The sequence below is a fragment of the Zootermopsis nevadensis genome, unplaced genomic scaffold, assembly GCF_977971745.1.
Source record: "Zootermopsis nevadensis isolate Lab colony 2312 unplaced genomic scaffold, Znev_1.0 Znev_ptg000018l, whole genome shotgun sequence".
Classification (NCBI taxonomy): domain Eukaryota; kingdom Metazoa; phylum Arthropoda; class Insecta; order Blattodea; family Termopsidae; genus Zootermopsis; species Zootermopsis nevadensis.
Genome location: NW_028259150.1, coordinates 4,633,385 through 4,652,892, shown reverse-complemented (window position 1 = coordinate 4,652,892; position 19,508 = coordinate 4,633,385). Strand labels below are relative to the sequence as shown.

General features: G+C 38.8%; 1 protein-coding gene across 1 annotated transcript in view; it reads left to right on the top strand.

Annotated features, from left to right (window-relative positions):
* The first annotated feature begins 9,664 nt into the window (after positions 1–9,664).
* The window catches only part of LOC110837383 (sodium-coupled monocarboxylate transporter 1), a 134,916-nt gene continuing 125,072 nt past the window's right edge, over positions 9,665–19,508 (top strand). The window contains exon 1 of the mRNA XM_087351157.1: positions 9,665–9,704. The gene's annotated coding sequence lies outside the window, so the exon portion shown is untranslated. The remainder of the gene's footprint in view (positions 9,705–19,508) is intronic.

Sequence of the window (19,508 nt, the reverse complement as noted above, 5' to 3'; positions counted from 1 at the left end):
CTAACTTCATGGACTAGAGTTATTCTTGGCAATATAATAGTCGCTCAACTTTTTATGACAGCCGAAATTTAATTGTCGTGTTCACTAGATTTGATCACTGGTTCCTTTTCTGTGCCAAATTAATTCAGTTCAAACCCTCCTATGCCAATTTTTATGCTTCACTTTAATATTATCCTCCCGTTTAAGCATCGGTCTTCCAAATGGTTTCTTCCCTTCTGGTTTTCCGACACAGAACTTTGTATGTATTTTGAATTTCTCCTACTGCTATAGACGCCTTTCATTTCATCACCCTTGATTTAATTATCCTAATAATATATAGTAAAGAATATAAATTATGAAACTGCTCGTTAGTTAAGTAACCAGACGGTTACGTAAATAAATAAATAAATAAATAAATAAAAGTATGTATGTATGGTCTGTACATAATGAACTGAACTTCTAAACTTTAGGCATTAGTGTGGCCAGTCGCTTTTTGCATACTCGTCGTCCTCTTTGGATTATATTCACCCGCTTTGGCGTCTTTGCCGTGCATGGCAACCTTGCTGGCAACAAATCGAATGGTAAATTTCGCCACTGTCGCATTACCATGAATATTTTAAAGTGATTTAAAATTACACCCTTTCAGATATATTTGTAATTTTGAGAGCTTAGAAGGTCACATAGGATCAAATCAGGTGAGTATTATGATCAAGAAATTCCTCGCCTTTATGAAATCTGAAGGTTCGTTACCGTCTTCAAAACAGTCCAGCTGTGGTTCATATCCTGAGCCAGATGAATGTAATTCCACGCATTTCCATTCTATATAAAATTATAATTGTTTAATATTAACAACACAACATTACTTCTAGACTGACCTCCTCCACTCTTCATATCTGACCGATTATAAAAAACCAGTACAAACATTTCACCCACGCAAGATTACGCTATACGCGACATACATTTACGAAACAACATTGAATGTGATAACAAAGTACAATTGATCTAGAAGAGGATAACTTTCTAATATTTAATGGACATCTGACAAAGGATTGCATTTAGAATATTACATTTGAATTTATATCGATTATACACCTGAAGATGGTTCATTGAAAACCGAAACATGTCGTGAAAAAGATGACGCTCTAATTGTAAATCGAACATTTCGATAGAAAGAGCATCATTTTAATATATTTTAAATATTAAATGTTAATTGTAGTAACAATATTTTAATATTTAATAAAATATTTTATTGTGATTAGACGGTTAATATTAAACAATTATAATCATCACAATATGACGCAACATTATCATCTCATAAAATTATATTTTCATCTACTTCTGATTTTTCCGAATGGTCTCTTCCTCCATGCTTTCCAACCAAACTTTTGTGCGCATTTTTCATCTTCTCAAACGTACTACAAGCTCCGCCGATCTGATCCTCTTTACTTGCTCATCCTAGTAATATCTAGTGAAAAATACAAATTGCCGAGCTCCTTATAATTAATTTCCTCCAACCTCCTATCACTTCACTTTTCTTAGGTTTATATATTCTGCTCAGCTGTCTTTTTTGAGACACCCTCAATGTGCGTTTTGCCAACAACGTGAGAGACCAAGTTCTATCTTCTTCAAAGCAACAAATATTTTTATATTTCTAATTTAAGGAGACAAAGGTACGAAGGCGATAACTGAAAGGAAGAAAAGTGGCAAGGGATGAAGATACTTAAGAAACAATTTCAACGGGCTTTTTCTGCCAGCGTTTCAAATAAAAGCTGCAGAGATGGATGAGACTTGTACTTTACGTTTTAGGAAAACGTTTTCTGCTTCGAGTCATCGCTGAGAAGCAACCTAAGTTCGATCTGAGCTTTATGGAATGCAGGGTTTATATCTGACCCATAGGCTACCAACTAAAATTGAAGAGGAATAAGGCCATTCCGTCCAGTATCAAAGTTAATCGCAATCCGATTAGTAGTTTCGGTGATGAAACATTCGGTCCAACAGACACGATTTCCTCTCTGTGTGCTAATTATGTGAACTTTGTATGAAGAACGCAGATAATAACCAAATCGTTTATTTTCACGAGTACAGCAAATGGAAACGTCTGACATAGGTTGCCCAAAAATATTCGAAGTCCTAAACTAGAAATTAGTGTGCCATATTTTATACCGGTGGAAGTTTAAGAGAATGTTTACTTCTAAATGACTTTAATCTGAGCCTTATATTTACGCTTGATAAATTATGTAATTGAATAATTCTGTTGGAAAGGCGTGTCTTTTGAATACATTGCTAGCTGCAACATGTGTTACTAGTCTCCATTGGACTTACATTAAATATGCTGGATTGTAATAATGCTATGTTCGAAATCCCCAGCCCATTTAATTATGATGAGGCAGACAGCCACCACAATGTATTCAGTGAAGGGACGTTATTTAATTATTCCATTCTTGGCTTCAGGTTATATATTATGGGTGTCACTGCATATAATCATGCAACTTTTCAACATCGAATGGAAGTACATAGGCCTCTACATTTTTCGCGATATCTCCACAATGACTTTGTGTGTTATGTAAATTACGAAGAAAATTGGTCTAGTCCAAGTGTCTTGTACACTAACTACGCGTGTATTCATGTAGGTTTATACGCTCCTTTATTATTACTTTTTGGGCGCATCATAAATAAGTCTGGTCTGTTGAGTTATCTGTCTGGTATGCCAGAAGACGGTAATTGAGTATGTAATTACTATACAAGAAGGTCCAACGACTTCGTATTGTGTTATGGCTCAGCCCGGAGTCATTACCCAAAGTACATGAGGCAGAATGTCGGGCCACTAATTTGTTTAAACTTTTTACTTACTTCGTTAATACCAGTTCACGGAAAGAATTGTCGGACGTTTTTTATGCTTGAGTTCTTTATAATAGTACAGAGTATGTAACGAAGTATATAGGCTATAAAATGTGAATAATTTAAGTGAGTCTTGTTACTTCTGTTACCGCGCTATTAAATTTAACGGTAGAAACATTAGAATCAGCACACACGTGTGAGATATGTAAATAAACTGTGTTTTTCTCCGATCGTAAGGGTAGTTGTTGTGGCCGATGGGCAGTTAGCAGTTTTATTAACGACAATGAGCAGATCTCTTCTTCGGAAGCTATAGTCGCTCAGATAGTCAAGAAATTCCCGTAAAATAGTCGAAGATTTGTCGCCGTGTTCTCAGCAGTCCGCCATTGGACCCAGTGTTGACCCAGTTGTTTCTAGTCTATATAATGACGTAGTATTTTTTAAATATTCCTTATATTTTTAGTGTTGACCTTCCATCTGCACTTAGATCTAACAAGGGGTGTCTTCCATTCAAAATATCCGACAAATTTGATGTATATTTTCCACATTTTCCGTATTTTCCATTCGTGCGACATGTTTTACTTTCCGTATATTCTTTGACATTGTCATCATTGTAATATTTTGCCAAGAGTACAAATTATGAAACTCCTTATTGTATGGGTTCTTCCATCCTGCTTGTTGCCTTCTCCGTTCTAGGTCCAAATACATTCCTCAGCACCTTCTCCTTAAACACTTCAGTCTGTGTTCTTCCCGGACGGAGAAAAACAGAGTTCCATATCCACACAGAAAGAGGTGGGCCTAACATTGCGCTTTTGTATATTTCAATCTTTTGGTTTCTAAGTAGGAGACGAGACCAGGCCGCCGCCGTGTAATCTGTGTAGCTATCTCGACCCTCCGCCTTCTCTGGCTGCCGAGACTATGTCACTGATACAGGTTGTTGCCATGAAACGCCGCATTTCAGCTGTCCTGAGGCACCTCATAGTCCATTTCCGTAAGATCCACGTAATATAATCAGCTCTCTTCTGTAGGCTCATAAGTAACGTCCTCCCAGTTGCAGTTGGTGATAAATTTAGTAAGAATTGTCATAAATACATTTCAGGCCCAGCAGATTTGTTTCATACATACTGACAGTCTAATGTCTGAGGTACAAGAAATTAAGGCACTGGAAAGTAAAGGAATTGTGGGATCTCGCACACACACACACACACACACACATGCAGTCGCAACATGCCAACATTTGATCAACCAAGTCCCCAAATTTTTCACAAAGTTGCCTCCTGTATTAAGAATTAAATTATGAATCACTCTTAATGTGTAAATGTTAAGCGAAAGAGTGAGTATTCGTCTTCATACCACAAAACTGTTTAACGTACTCTTAATTTAGTCCACGTAGCGTGTTTATTAGTGTGGTATCGTTCATAGACTACGCAGTGACTATTTTATTGAGTATAGCTATTAGTAAACGACTGACCTGTAGACAAGAGGAAATGCTCTCTCGGACGTACGATCCGAATTTAAAATATTTTAGATCTCCTGCTTAATAAGCCTGCACCTCTGCAAACGTAAATGAGTGACGAAAGGCAGGCCTAGGCCTCTCTTGTACTTCCATAACACGACCTTGAGAATATAAACTCCCGTACTAAAAGAGGAATCTCTTCCCCATGCTTTGTCATTCATTAAAACGTCAAACGTTCCCCAACTTCGCGACGCCTTTAACGTGTCTCCGTCTGTGTGGTACACAGTTCTTCCGTGTTGATCGTTTCCTTCCATCCTGTCTGCCTGATCGTTACCGGGAAATCTTATACGGCGTTAAACCGTAAAGCGATTTCGTTTCTAGGCAACCACGTTATTTCATATGTACAACCTCTATTTTGTGACAGAGAAGGATAGCTCGGTGTTTCTTGCAGTACACCAACTTTTATGAATTCGTTGAAGAGTCTAAGTGTCTCGTTATTGCTCACATTGTTCATAAAGCTTATTAAGTAAACATATAGAACACACTAATCTAGTAACAATCATATGCGCTTAACATAAATGTCAGTTTATGTGTGTGTATTATGAGGAAGCGATTTCGTTATACGATCAGTAGTACTCTTTAGGGAAATTCCGCGCGAAGAACGGGGTCTTCAGCTTGTTTTTTAACTTTAAACTCAGAGTTTTAAGCCTGCTAAGATCCTGGGAAACGTCAAGCAGTGCATCTGATGTAGCAGCAAATGTCTCTCCCTCAAAATGTGCTTCGTGCTTCGACGTGTTAAAACGTTGCTGAGCCATGGTACCAGGTATCTTACATAATTATTTGGGACGTACTCCTACTCGTGTTAATACCGAGTCTAAGGGGCGCGATGTGGCAGCATCAGATCGCCGCTGCCAGCGAAAAGGCCTGTCTTTTGTGCCAATGAGTGTATTAGTTAGGCCTGTACAAACTATTGCTTACTTAGGGGGTGGGAATGTAGACAGGGTTTATCTGGCTCAGGATAGGGACAACTGACGGGCTACTGTGAACATGACTGTGAACCTTCTGATTCCATAAAACGTGGGAAATTTCTTGTAGCTGAACGACTACTAGATTTTCAAGAAATATTGCTCCATTGACTGTGTTTGTAGCAAATCTATTTACATTTTATTTACTCTAGATATGAAAATGTTATTCCTGCTTACGGATTATTGTACTAAAATAATAATCTGTTGTGAAAGTAATCATTAGGTAAAACCAGTCCATTAATTGTAGGTATACGGGTTGTAGTTATAGGGAAAAAGAGGAGAGCCATTTGTTTTCGAGTTTCCAGACATCAGACTCGCCTTTATACTTTACCATTAACATATTTCGTCATGCTTCCGGGGATTTAAGTGATTCTTAGAAACTGGGGAAGATTTGTGAAGTTGCCAAGGCATGAAAAATAGAAGAGAACGCGACTACAAAACATGGAAGGAAATCGAAACTGGTTATTTTAATTATGTACGTTACAGATTAAATGTCAATATGAAGATGGCTATCTTTTGGGATGTTGCGCCGTGTAGTACGATATGGCGATCACCCTGATGATGGACGCCGCAGTCACCTCTGAAACGTCGGTAAACTTCTACCATACTACACAGCGCAACAACCCAGAAGACAGCCATCTTCGACCTCGCTGTCGTGAGAATCTCAAATCTCAGAAAGAGAGAGACATGAGTCCCACTTGCTGTCTCTTTTGAAGAATTTGTCTTCTTCTGCGAAGAGCGAGATGGCGTCAGATGAAATTGGTCGTACTGAGCATGAAGCTCAGAGATTTATCGCCGCCTTGAGAATCTTATGCCTCGCAACACGCCTCCTGTGCCCTGTGTGGACAGCCGCCGGTGTCTGGTGCGTAGTTCCCGTACCCAGTTCCGTGGTCTTTAAGTGATCTGCCGGAGTAGTTCGTACATGTACATACATACATACTATAAACAACTTTCGACGTTAAATGTGTTTTGATGCTTCGGGGAAAGAAAATAACTAACGTTTGGATCTTTTCTTTTTATTAATTTTGCTCGTCGCTCTGCTTGTTCGAGTCGTCGACCTTGACATGTTAAATAATTTCCATACATGCCTACGTTCGGCTCGAATTCATCAGCTATTCCGGCTCATTTAAAAACAAACTACTCCGGAAAATAGTGAGCAGAAAAAGGAACAAGTAGGTTTTGAATTAAGAATATTATGTCTACATGCGTTGGCTGTTTGTAATTGATACGCCTCATTTCGTACTGTTAACGTAGTCAAATCGAGAAATGCACGAACTGCGATTCAATAAATACACAGTATCTTAATGTATAAATTTGTTTGAAAGCAGCCACATGGGCCACTAAGAAGAAGGTAGTTAGATATTAAAATGTGCCTTGTGAGGTTGTGAATTGGACTGAACTGGCCTATAATCAAGTCCAGTGACAGGCTTCTGTATTAGCAGTACTGAATTTTGGTGTTCTGTTATTGGAGACTTGCTTTTCGATATGGCAACTGTTCATCTTAAGACGAGCATTGGCTCCTTTCTGGCAGTTGAGCAACATGTGTCAATATTTCTGGAATGATGGCGCTTTATATATACTTGAGATTTATTTCTCTTTTATCAAGTAGGTCTAGTTCATAAATTAGCTCAGAACTCGAACAATTTCATGTGGTAAATTAGTTAGTGGAAGTTACTAGTTAATAATTAATGCCTTGCACTAATTGGATATGTGTTTTCACTAAACAAACAAATTTTAGACCAAACCTCATAAAATCGCGCTGTTGCCGTAGTTGTATAATTTTTAATACTCAGGAATAATTTCTTAAAAGATTTTTGCAGACACCACAATAATTCCCTTCTCTTTGTTTCAGTTCTAGCCTTGTTTATTCGCATATGTATGCTTGCACAATACATATTCTTCGAGAAAGTATATTTTGAAATGTTATTACCATTAATAATTGGACTAAATGTAGAAACGATCTGACGTTCATATTGAATTACCTCGGGAGTAACACTAACGAAGCGAAGAAGAGTATCGTTGTTGAGAAACTAATAGTCACTCAGCTAGTCAAGAAATTTACTACTTATTGTGGCACCCAAATGTTCATTAATATCCTCAGAACTCTGCGTCACTGGTCTCGATCGTAAGCCAGATGAATCCAATTTATTTAAGATTTATTTTTGTATGACTCTCCCTTCTACGCCTGGATCATTACAGTTTTTTCTACTAAAATGCTAAGCGCATTTCACATATTTTTGATGCGTGTTAAATGCCCCGCCAATCTTGTCCTTTTATATTTGATTACCGCAATAATTTTTGATCAGTATTACGCTTATTGACTTTACCATGTCTTAAGCTTGGGTGTAAAAGTTTGAGAATCTCTGAATTTACTTCGAAATCTGTTACCAACATACGTTTCATGAATTCCGTGCGTTTCTGTCTGTCTCATATTCCGTGTTTGTTCTCTCTTCACAATAAGGATATCAGCGGCATTAATTAACGTTGGAAACTGATTTACGACTCTCAGTCAACGTCATCCAGCCAGTCGATGAACGCACATGCTGTAAAGGTTCTTGATATACCCGCACGGGAAATGCCGACAGTGCCAGCTTTACAGATTTTAAAGCGTATGCCCGACCCACAAAATAACAACAAAGGGCAAATACGTCCTTGGTGGTGACATTAAAATATGGTGTTTTGTTTATGCATGAAGCCTGTCTGCTCTTTGGGCATATGTGACATTAGGTTAGGCTGCCGTGTGTTGCAAAACCAGGAGGCGTCGTCTAGATGGCAGGGAGCTCATAGGATCTTATATCATTTATGATGGCTTGTTCTTAATACGTATAGTTATTATGTATTTTTGCACTACGTGCTTAAATTAACACATACAGGGGTGATTGTGTCTGTCCGCATGTTTCAACTCGAGAACGGCTGGACGGATTTTCAAGAAGTTAGGCATGAAACTGAGACTACCCAGCCTCGTATATTTTAATTTGATTTCCTATCTATAACACGTCGGACGCGTTAACTTCTGAGGTGGGAGCGACATTGCCACATAATATAGAGTCGTGAAATAATATATGGTAATAGATAATTGAAAAATGTGCATCTTTTGTTAAAGTAACCGCAACTTATTTATAGAATATAAAAAAAACAATATGACGGCTATGAAAATATTTTATTTATTGTTTTCTTTGACAGCAAACTAATGAACCGTTGAAGATTTAGATAGATCGTAACAATTCCTACAAATTATTCTTGGAATATTTTCTGTGAGCCAGCAGTTACAATCATCACAACGGTGAGAACGTAATAATGTTTCAGTGCAGAGTTTTAAGTGTGTGTTATATGAGGTTTATTATCGAAAGTTTCAGAATAGTTACCTATGAATTGTACGGTGAGTTGTACGCATATCAAGCCACAAGACCAATACTAACAGGGGTAAGACGACCGGAACGTGAAACTGACCGTCCACCTAAATTCATTGTTGATGTGAGAGTTCACGAATATTTTCATCCGCTACTTCTGTGTGTGTTCACTGCGCAGGGACAAAAAACTGTAACTTTATGGTGCAGCGTCTTCCTTGAAAAGTTGTCTGTTAGGTTAAGAAATTCTCTGCGTTTAAGGGACCAAAAATTTTAGAGTGCCTTGTTTATAAAAGTCCGCCATATGACACAACTTTACACCCCATTCCTCTAAGATCATTGTTAGTATTATCCTCTAGCCTGTGCTGAGATTTCGGACGTAATCTTGTCCTTGAGGGTTCCCGACAGAACTGTACACCAGTAGATTTTTCATTTACCCATGATTACAGCTGCACTGATAGACTATGTCCCGCCCATTTCATCTTGCATTGTCTCATTAATCTAACATTACACCATTAAATGAAGAGTACAAATTATTAATGACAGAGGTTGTTCCTTTTTCCCCCTCAAGGCAAATGCCGAACTGGTACTTTAAGAGAAGCCATGACCGGTTGTTTCCACGTCCTTTCAGTTCAGTTTTCACTGTTTGACGTTGTCATAGCAACTAGAATTTCTAAATAAAAATTCAGTTCTACTTGAAACTAAACAACGTGTTAAAATTACGAAGATTAGTTGTTAAATATCGTTACATAAAAAATGCTGTTAGGTAAAATAGTTGTTAGAATTGTATAATTTAAATTGAAGTTTGAGTTCTAGTTGTTTCGTTCTGACATACAGGGAGACAGGTAGACAGACGGACGAAGCGATTTTAGGCACTCAACGGATGCGAACGCGACTATAAAAAGTAGTTACATGCATTAAGATAAATCAGTTATGAAGTTATGTTATTATTGATATTGTAGTTTTAGTATTTTTATAGTTATTTCGATTGTTTTCCGCAGGTGTCGCCACATGCTTTCTCTGCGATGCAGCTGAGAGGGAGTGATCATGAAGAGTTTCAAGGTAGGCCAAATCTCCATTGCCACAAATTTATATCTCGTATCCTCTTAGTCCTACCACTGGCCAACCCAGAGATATCCGCCCGTTTGTCTCCTATTGGAATTCCTTCTTTCGCTGTGCGTCGAGCGAGCTCATTTTGCTAAGAACTCCAGCTTTAGAGAATCAGGTTTTTTGCTTGAGAAGAAACGTCTGTAGATGTCGGTGATATGGCCAGTGTTCGTGCCACAGTCTAATCTGATCATATCGCTCCCACATGATTGGTTTTGCCTCCAAACTTCGCTTTGCGAGAACTCATTAATTTAAGCTGATATGTAGTAATGCATTACAATATATTTTGTAGTTAAATGGGTGGTCCGCCAAAACTGAAACGGGCCGGGTAAAGCCAGTTCTACGAGTTAGAAAGTCCTTGATGCCATAATTATGTACGACACCAAGCGAAAACTACAAAGAAGAGACGCAAATTAAAAGAGTAATAGAGATGGAAACAGCCAAGCTTCTCTCTTTTGCCTGTCTTGGTATAATTTATTCTTGTACAGATGCATAATATATTTTTTTTTGCTACTGATTTATATTGACTGGATAGAATTAATTGCACGTGGCTATTAAACACATCAAATAATTGGAATCCGCTCGAAATTGTAGCCGTAAGGCATTTGCGCCAATACAGGTGTAAGCGTAGTGATAAAATAGAGTATCCACGCCACGGTGACTTGACGTGGACACTGGAATTATGCAGCGGCATTTTATCAAATACAGATTTGTCGCCGCGACTGTAGCCGTCTTATTAAGGTATTTGCATTTTCCCCAAAGCAGATGGAATGGAAATTTCTCCTTGACTTGATACTTTAGAATTAGGTAATGCCATATATTGCCATGGCTTTTTAGTCTAGAACAATGATTCACAACCGTTGTGCCTCGGCACAGTGTTGTCACGGGATTTTAGGTTCTAGGTGTGCACCTGGATAATGATCGTGTAGAAATGTTAAATAAAGTCGTGTTAGAGAGATGTGATATGGAACTATAGGCTAACCCATGTTGACATTTTATATGTATGCATTACGTCTTGAATTCGCATTTCCAACAACATCATATGACATATTTTAGTAAACTGTATCCGTGCATGTCTCCTGTTATTTAAAGCGTGTTGAGCTGCAAAATAATACGATGAATTGTGGCTTATGGGCGATATATAATGCTATTCGTCACCTCAGTAATAATCCAGAGTAAAGTAATATTAGATATGACTTCAGATTCGACTCAGCTATTACCTTTGTTTATCTCCGTAATCGATAGAATGCGCATTAAAATTTTAACCTGTCCAGCATAATATCAAGAATTTATTCACTCGTATGTTTGACATTATTACTTCTTGAATATAAAAATAATTTATTAATGCAAATGAGAACAATAACGGACCGACCGTGTCCAGATAGATTCTCAGTTGATGCAGTACGCATATCATGTTCTGGATTAATAACATTATTATTTGCTTGAATTAAATAACTATTTATTATAACACATCTGAGCTTAATTTGTAGTCTAAATATTTTAATTCTTAGTTTGATTCATATTTGAGGGACATATTTGCCTTTATGATAAATAAAATGTGGGAAGAAGATTATTGCATAAGGAACTGCTCGCCATTGTTACTAGCTTAGTCAAATCAAAGAACTTACAATGCGCTGGAGATTTACGTCTGATGAGGGAGACAAGGAAAGCATAAAGATCGTATTTCCGGGTACCCCTCGTTGAGCAACATCGTGGATGTTCGAGAAGGAGATTTTGGTGGATTCTAGGGAAATGAATTATGAGAATGTGAATTGAAGTGGCTCGGTATTGTGTCCGTTGGAAGAGCTGGATATTAAAGCTACTGGACTTTGGGTTCTTCTTCCATTATAAGGCGATCACCTGATGATGGAGGCAGCAAGGACCTCTGGAACGTCGTTAGATTCTTACTTGGCTACACGGCGCAATAGCCCAGATGACAGCCATTTTCACCGCCGTGAGAACTTAAAATCTCACTTCGATGTTTGTACCGGTTAGCTTGTCAGTCAGACATTGCATGAGTCGAATGTTTTAAAGTACCGTACCTTATTTTAACTGGCCTTAACGATCATTTGTGAACCTCTGATATATGCAGCAGACAGCTGTAAAAGAGTTTGGAGAGACACCAGATGTGCCGTGGTTCTTGCAGTGTGCTTGCACTTGACGTCACACCTCGTTGTGCTAAAATAACCGTCCACATTGTTTTAGTTCGTTCTCAAAAATATACGTACTAGCAAATAATCATATTACATTGCAATACCGACACTAAATTTGGAGATTTGTGTGTTAGCGACAGGATTAGGGAGCTAACATTTTAGAGTATTTGTCTAGCTTGTAATCTGGCGATATTACAATATGAAACGAACAGTAAAAAAGCATGAATAATTTTCTAACTTGTAATCTTCCCTTAGTATTGTTAGAGTGTTTAAATCAAGGGCTATTAGTTAGACCGGGTGTGCAGTAAACATGGACGAAGTGAGAAATGTACGTCATGTTTTCTGATTCCATAAAAGGTGGGAAATTTCTTGACTAGCGAACTGTTAGTTTCTCTGTTCCACGGAGTTACTTATATCACTTCTTTGTTGGAAAACCTCAGAGGAAGAGTCTGTGTGGGAGATCTAGACGTAGGTGGGAGTAAAATATTAAAATGGGTCTTGAAGAAATTATGTACGAGAAGTATTACTCCTGTTTTCTTGTCTTTCGTATAGTTCAGGCACAGCTTCTTAGAGCAACGTTGGCCGGTTCCAACCCAGGAAAAAACCCTTCAAGAATGGATGGTGCAGTTTCGACCACATACTCCGCTAAACTCGCCTCACTTTGCAAACGGTTAAAAATTTCGAAAACTTTGGCGATTCTCGCACCAGCGTGCCATGAAGGCTGTAAATCTTTTTGCCTTCACAACGTAATTCAAATTTCACTTGGAATATTGTTTTTCACATGAGTAATAAATACACAACGAGGCGTATGCTTGCCTTTTTGCCCCCCCCCCCCCCCCCCCCCACCGAGCAGTCATGTTAACCCACGTATTTTTTGATAAAGTATTTCGATCATTAAAATTAAGCTACTGGGACTGAGTTTATCTTGCGCAGGATGTGGTATGTTGGCTGGGCTTTATGAATAGAGTAATGACCGTTCAGGTGCCTTTTGATCAAGGAATTTCTTAACTGGCTTAGTAACTTAATCCCAATCACTCTGACAATTTGACGTGGAATTGGTTACAAAGCTGTCTCACGTCACTGAGGAGTATAGGAGACCACGGCATTGGATGGATCTGAGTGGCTAGCTTCACAGTGCCATCGCCTTAACCCGGATAATGAGCTCCTGGTACATACTGAATAGGCTCTGTAATGATTAGTTGGCAAGGACATGGAAGGAAAGTTCTAGCATATTTCAAAATACTGGTTCAGAAAACCTAATTGATTGGGGAGAACCTCGAAAATTCCAGTCATAGTAACCAAGGACCTCCCGAATACGAAGCAGTAGTGATTACCACTCCGAAAATTGGAGACTTCTACCTAGGTAGAATAATAGCTGTTCGGTTGTTAGGGTATTAATTAGATTAGAATTATAAAATAACTGAACTTTGGGCGGCAGCTCGAGGGTTTTGTCCAGGTCAACCAAAATTAAACCCGCACAACAGTTGTACTAACCTCGCTGCTAGAGAACTTGTGACAGTGTTACGGAGCTGAAGGATTTAAACATGTATTTGGCAATAACCTATACCTCTCTTGTGTACGAGTAGTTACGAACCCATTCGGCGGAGCTCGAAGGACCAGATCAACAACTTGGGAAATTTACGCATATCGTAACAAGTCTGGTGCATTCACTGTGTTATTTGCCTTTACATCTTCAATTCGTGAATGCTACCTTTTGATTATATCTTATAAATCGCACTAAACGGGCGGGAAAAACCAGCAGCTACCTCCAATATAAAACTGTCAAAATCTGTCCAGTCGTTCTCGAGTCACAGCCTAAAAATCCCTTCTGTTTAATTATCTCGAAAGTCTTAAGACATAGGGGAAAGATGTATTAGACGTAACATAAGTTAAATTTTTGTGTTCAGCTTTTGTTTCGAATATTACTTCCTGCTATAAATATTTATCCAGGCACATTCTTGATCCATGCAAAAATGTATGTAGGTCTTCATGTAAACTGACCGTTATTTTTGTAAAATATTTATCAATTTGTAATGTGTCGATGAATTTGTGCAAAATTTTTCAAAATTAGATTTTATAAAAAAAAACATTCAGCAGTTCTCGAGTTTTTGTATGCGGACAGACAGAGAAAGCGAAGCTAATAAGCGCATTATACATGTTTGTTGCACACGCACCTAAAAGTCATCGTTCAGAAATAACCGGCTACAGTGTTGGATGCGACTGTTATCGGCTCTGGGGAGGTGGGAGGAAGATAATGTTAGCAATTACTTTCTGACTTTAATGTGTTCTGATTATATTTGAGACGCAATTTTGATTTGAGGATAAAGATAAGTAAAAAAAATTATTCTTGAGCTGTCGATGACAGTCTCAGAGGTTCCACTGTTCTTCCAATGGGGCTAGCGGGTGGATGGAGGAGACGGCTTCCTCCAGATGTAGAGGGTAGGTGCAAATGTATTGAACAAGCAGTCGCAAGCAGCTGGCGGGGCAGCTTGTCGATTGGGCACAGGGCTTCTTCATCAGCCTCTACCGTGAAATATACTGTGACTCAAAACTTGTACAACAGCTTCGCATTTTTTGTAAGGATCTGGGCCACGTGTAAGCGACATGAAAATGGGCGCTCCCTTTTTACGCTTAGGCTTTTACTTGAAATAAATTATACTGACATAATTAATTTACTCATTTGTTATATTAATCTTATAAATATACCCTAAAGGATTATACCAGCCGACAAAAAATTGGCATCTACAACATGTACATTACTTCTGTCTTGATCGCTTTATGCATTAAACAGTCGAAACGCGATGCATATAGAACCCGTTTGCGCTAAACCAGCTACGATCGCCTGGCAATCATATTGGAGTCGAGAATGTTTTGTGCAACTTCAGATGGTACTTTAGAGCCGTGAGTTATGGAGATAGCAAAATAGCCCATTTTTTAATACTTGGTGTTTTATTTTAAAAGGCCAACAGTTTGTTTCGATATAGACCTAGTACGAATACAGGGATTAGGTTACTCGATGGTTGTAGACGTTGAGAGGGGGACATGGGCCAGATGTTTGGAACCTCCAGCGTTACTGAAAAATACAAGTAGAGGTTACTTATTTCAGAAACACTTTGCATGATATGTGATTGTAACATCAAGACTGTTATAGGATTTGAGACTTTCGCGGCAAGTACAATCAATAAATTCTTCTCGAGCAATCAGCCGCGTTAACTGGTTACCGTAGTAAACGGACGTTTCGGGAACAAACTCTGTCCCCATCTTCAGGGTTCTGATGTGACTGGATCCACGGAATCAGTTAACGCGGCTGATGGCCCGAGAAGATTTTATTGATCAAGACTGTTGTTAATAGGGGACGGCGGAAGTGGGACAACCTCAGAACACCACAGTCATCGCCATCTTGTTCTGAAAACTGTGTCCTCAGGTTGAGTACAAAGTGTTACAGGCGAGGCGTTCTTTTTACATGTCATTGTAATAAATGACGCCGAATTCTTGAAGTGGAATACACGAAATGGTCGTGATTCCTAGATACATTGTGAGCGTGTCTTTACGACTTGGAAGCGTTTCACGCCTTTTGGAACCATTCCCAGTAGACTTCCTGAATAAGACGAGAGAGATTATGCAGGCAGTAGATTTGTTGAAGCTTGAAGGTTTGTGGCGATGGTTCGATACGTTATGTTGGATTGTTCCTTTGGACTTTGTCCATCGTCCAGGTGTTGTTAAAGCTACAACATTTCGGAAGTCCAGGTTTGAGAATAGCTGTCAGGTGGCCCAACAGATTAAGTTATGTCCTTCTTTTATCTGGTGACGGAAGTATAACCAACATCCGAAACGTTTTGGTTTTATAACACCTGGACGATGGACAAAGTCCAGAAGAAAACCAATTTGACATGAAATAGATTTGTTTTCTTTACAATGCGCCTTCGCTTTAGCTGTGAGAGTTTTAGTGTTGAGGTTGAAAAATGAAAGCTGAAGAGCGACACATATGAGTTTTTCTAAATCAGTTATGAATGCACAATCCTAAATTCAAATCATTTCACGACGTTTTTCAATTTGCGAAGGGTGTAGATATCTGTCGTCGAAATCCTGTTGCACTCGGTAATATTCTGTTCTTACGGTCTAATCTTTGGAATTCAGTCACTTATAAGATATCTTTCACAACGAAATACATTAACATTGGCATTTTTATTGTCAGACTGTCGAAACATTGGTGGGGAAAACTAAGATATCGCAAAATGGTGTACCAAAATAGAACTTCTGGGTTGTTGCGCCGTGTAGTCTGGTAGATTTCCACCATCTCTGATGGGACAAATTTCATTTAAAATTTGTTGAGTATTCTCGGGGACGAAACATACGGACTGGTGCACAAAAGGTGTGAGATACAGATGCTACCTACCGGTGATGTATTTTTATACATTTTGTTAAATAACGCGCTTAACTCCCTGGTCATGAATAAAGAGATAGTCTCCGATAATCTCACAAGCGTTTGGACCATCACTACAGTGTACTAGTTAAGGACACCTATAAGTAACTTTAAGTTCGATCCTTCGGGTTCTGCAAATAGTAGTGCTACTGGACTTTGCGGTTAAGTTGCATTCCTATTTTAAATGTCGTTCCGGTGACCCGTTATTCTGACGTATCTTTTGTTGCTTTCCACAAAAGTTTTATGCAAATTTCTGTACCGCTTTTCTTCCGCATACTTTTGCATTCATCATTCGTAGTCATCATACCATTCAACAATATATAAGTTACACAACTGGAAAGACAGCGTTAAATGGCCCGAGAATCGTCTTATGTCCCGTCTGTTCCCTTTAGATGGAATTCGGGGAGGTAGTGATCCAGTAATCACGGGATTCGCCGATATTTCAATGCGGGTACTATGTCTAGATTTCTGAAATCAAGTAGCTGTTAGGTTTTATTTTCTATAGGAAAGATGTCAGAATATCGTTTTGAATTGAAACTAAAATACAGATCCGGTCTGTTAAAATTATAGAATTTTCAGATGAACGAATCAAAGAAACTTGTTTTCAAATTTCATATTCCTTAAGTATAGTCTTCATCTTAAATAATGCAGATTACGTAAACATCGTTTGAATTTTCAGGTGTCTTTGGTTGATTTATTTTATTTTGTGGTTAGTTGCTACGTTTTGGAAATCGTCCTATTCAAGTGCGTAAGTTGCTCAGAAAGACTGAAAGGGAGTTGCCCATTGATAATGGCTGGAACGTTTTTCCCCATTAGCTGAACATGATATTATGTAAATATTTGTAAAAAACATAATTGAGTTGTAAAGTTTATGCTTTTCTTTTTCGTTATTCAACGACATTCCAGACTGGTTTGTGAACAGTTCACAACTAGCCACTCCTGTATGCTTGTCTGGGTCTTCGGTATCACTGACGTTTACTTCCAATCGGCAAACAACTCACGCAAGGGCTTCAAAACATGCGGGGAAGAGTGGCGCATAGTCAGTGCTTTCCAGTTGCTGCTACATACACGGATATGTTAATACGTAGTAAGAAAACACCTGCTTGTTTAATTCAGGCTTTGCTGAAACTCCGAACTTCCTACACTATACTAACTTACTAATTTCTTGGAGCAGAGTCCTTGAAAAGATAATAGTACGTTCAGCTAGTCAAGAAATTACCGCATTCTACGGAACCGGAATTTTCATTACCGTATTTACAAAAGCCCAACACCGGTTCTTATCCTGTGCCACGTAAATCCAATCCACACACGAAATCCCAATTTCCTTAAGATTTTTGAGTGGTCTTATCAGTTCAGTATTTTCAACCAAAATGTTATGTATTTCTCATCTCCCCTTTTCGCCATGCAAGGCCCCCCCCCATTTTCTATAACGGAGAGAAGTTGAACCACAGCTGTTGGGCCTTCCCCATTGGCTGACGTGCGTTCGATGTATACTACTTTCCTGAGTTGTAAAACACTTCCAGTGACCCTAAAAGTTACCGGTCGGTGTACTGTAAATAGTAAGTTATGAACACGTACGATGTAGGCTATATCCCTGATGATGGAGGCAGCAAGAACCTCTGAAACGTTGGCAAACTTCTACCAGACAACAACCCCGAAGACAGCCATCTTTGAACTCAACCGCCGCCTTGAGAACCTCAGATCATTCTTAAAAAATAACAGTTTGGAAATAAAACTAAAAATCACGAAATATCAGAGTTTTATAAGAAAGACCCGCCAGAACTGTTTGTTGTTTTGTGAAAGTAGTTTTAATAGCAGTGCTCTAATGCGCCCTTGAGCACAGTGCTAGAAAGGGTGTCTGTTTATTGTCTTTGAATCACAAGTCATGTAAATCGGAAGGCGACTGTTACATGCATCCCAGTGCATTCGGAAATGGATTCCATAGTCCACACTTCACGCTTTAAAAAGCCGAATGAATGAAACAGAAGAGAAAATGGGAGAGAGTAGTGAGACACACCGGCTGCATTTAACGGGGGATGGAGGGCAGATAAAATGTTCGGGCTCACAGGCATTTCATCTAAATAATATTTAAGAATCCAGTCAGTTTCCTCAAAGAAAACGAAACACCTCGCCATTACAAGATCGACTTGTTAAAGCCGTTGAAGAGAATAAGTTTCTTTAACACTGAAAATCATAAAAACACATAAATACAAAATGAAGTTACAGATCTTTAAAGCAGGTGGGACATGTAATTACCACTGGGCTTTAAAGTGTTGATAGGTAGATGCAGTTACTGTATTAATGATTTTCTCGAAAATAGTTAGCGTACAAATGTATTATATTAGATGTAACATGTATTTTGCGCACAGAATATTTTTCTCTGGGGTGAATATACAAGATATCTGCACCAACGTTTTTAATTGCTCAAGGTAGATAAGATGTATGGGGCATGGGGCATGGGGAAAGTTAAAACTGCATATAAAATTTTGGTTTTAAAGCCTGAAGGGAAGAGACCACGTAGACCACCTTACGCCCAGGTCGGTGGGGGGGGGGGGGGGGGGGAGGAACTTTATTAAAAGGAAACGGGGATTTGAGTAGGGACCAGTGAACACACAACTGAACCTTCGATTTTCATAAAAGATGTGAAATCGCGACTGCCAGCTTTTCAAGAAAGACTCTGCTTCAATGATTTAGTTGATTAGTCTAATCGTATATGACACACAACTAAGTATTATTATTCACTTGGGCTCTGTTCCAGGCTAATCCATATTGTATTTCTTGTAGGCAGGTTATCTCGGATGTAACCCATTGGATTATCGTGCAGCCCTACTGTCGTTTTCACTTTGGTTCTTCAGTAAAACTGAAGCCTGTTTGGTAATTCCGGAGTGTACTAATAAACATTTAAACATTTAATACAGCTCATTCACCGAGCAGTATAATTGCACGCAAACCACTGCACCTTGTGTTTGTCAGTTCCTAAGTGGGCAGTGAATTGAAAAATTTGATATTTATCTCTTGAGTCCATACGTACCTTTATTTCTAGGATGATATTTATTTATTCTCTCGCGGGACTTGGGTGCAGTGTAGCTGATAGTAGGGTTTGAGGTTTTCACGGCGGTGAGTCCGAAGATGGCTGCCTTTTGGGTTGTTGCACCCTGTAGTCTGGTAGAAGTTTACTGACAA